Source organism: Nicotiana tabacum, chromosome 5, assembly GCF_000715075.1.
Source record: "Nicotiana tabacum cultivar K326 chromosome 5, ASM71507v2, whole genome shotgun sequence".
Taxonomy (NCBI): Eukaryota; Viridiplantae; Streptophyta; class Magnoliopsida; order Solanales; family Solanaceae; genus Nicotiana; species Nicotiana tabacum.
The window spans coordinates 110198077-110199464 of NC_134084.1; the positions used below are offsets into that span (position 1 = coordinate 110198077).

At 30.8% G+C, this 1388-nt stretch overlaps 1 pseudogene; it reads left to right on the forward strand.

Moving 5' to 3' along the window:
• Nucleotides 1–630: 630 nt before the first annotated feature.
• Nucleotides 631–726, forward strand: LOC142181390 (small nucleolar RNA U3; annotated as a pseudogene).
• The last annotated feature ends 662 nt before the right edge of the window (nucleotides 727–1388 follow it).

Genomic DNA, 1388 nt, shown 5'->3' on the forward strand with positions numbered 1-1388 from the left:
CCAGTAATTTTTTTAGTTTTTGAATGTCACAGTAAATTTCTCTTCTGTCAATAAATCAGAATATGTTAGTAATGTCATAGAAAATTAGAAAAATGAGAAAGATGTACCTTGAAGAGATTTTTTTTCTTTGAACTGTCACTGGAAATCTAATTTCTTTATTAGCAGAGTCTACGTGTATACTTTTTCTTCTTTTTCCATGTGTAGAAAAAATTATAAATGTGTTATAATTCTGGTTGATTTGGAGACAGAAGAGGTACAACAAGAACCGGCAAGATTTCTCAATCTTCATCAAAAGCAAAATTCCTGCTTAAAATAAATAAAAAGCAAAAAACAAAATTATTAACAACCCATTTATCATGGAAACAAAAAAAAAAAACCATTTTAACACCTACTTTCGCGCCTTTCCCGTCTTGTGGAATTTCTTAAATTTTCCAATATTCTATAGAAATTGTTAACACCAAACGGTCTGCTTTCATTTCGAAATAGTCGTAAAAGAAAACCTCTTAATCTCACAACAGTAATAAGACTGACTCAATTCCACCTCTTTAGAACGACACTCTTTCCATCCCACATCGACAATATAGAGCAAAAAGAAGTCCTTTATAAGCAAAGATAACGAAGATTTTGTTCACGACTTTACTTGAACAGGATCTGTTCTATAGGCTCGTACCACTGTATCCTTGAGTTCTAAGAAGACAGGAAACAAAGTCTGGTTGAAGCCGAGCTTAAGCCGTCCCGCACTGCTTCTATGGGGTGCTACATGACTTTGCATGAGCTAAACAATGGAAAATTTTATTTTGTGTCTCAAAATATTTATTATTTTGGATTAAATAAAGAAAAAAGATACTCAATAGTAGAATATTATAAAAATTACAATTTTAGATCTCTCGTATCACACAATTGACACAAAAGTATTTATTATTTTGGATTAAATAAAGAAAAAAGATACTCAACAGTAGAATATTATAAAAATTACAATTTCAGATCTCTCGTATCACACTATTGACACTAATTATGTTAGGCCTCCTTTTTGAAAAGTTTGAGTATACCTTCATATTTTTCTCCTTTAAGCCGTCCCGCAAATTTCACCATAGATGACTGCTTCCATGGGGTGCTACATGACTCTGCATAAGCTAAACAATGAAAAATTTTATTTTGTGTCTCATACAACCAATACTAGTTGTATGAGGTAACTTTTTTGTCTCACAAATTTGTGGACCCAGATTATTTTGGATAAAACTTTTCCTAAACAATCCACTTCACCTAATTGTAATTTGTAAATTCTGATTTGGATAAGACACCTTTATCAAAAGTATTTATTATTTTGGATTAAATAAAGAAAAAAGATACTCAACGGTAGAATATTATAAAAATTGCAATTTCAGATC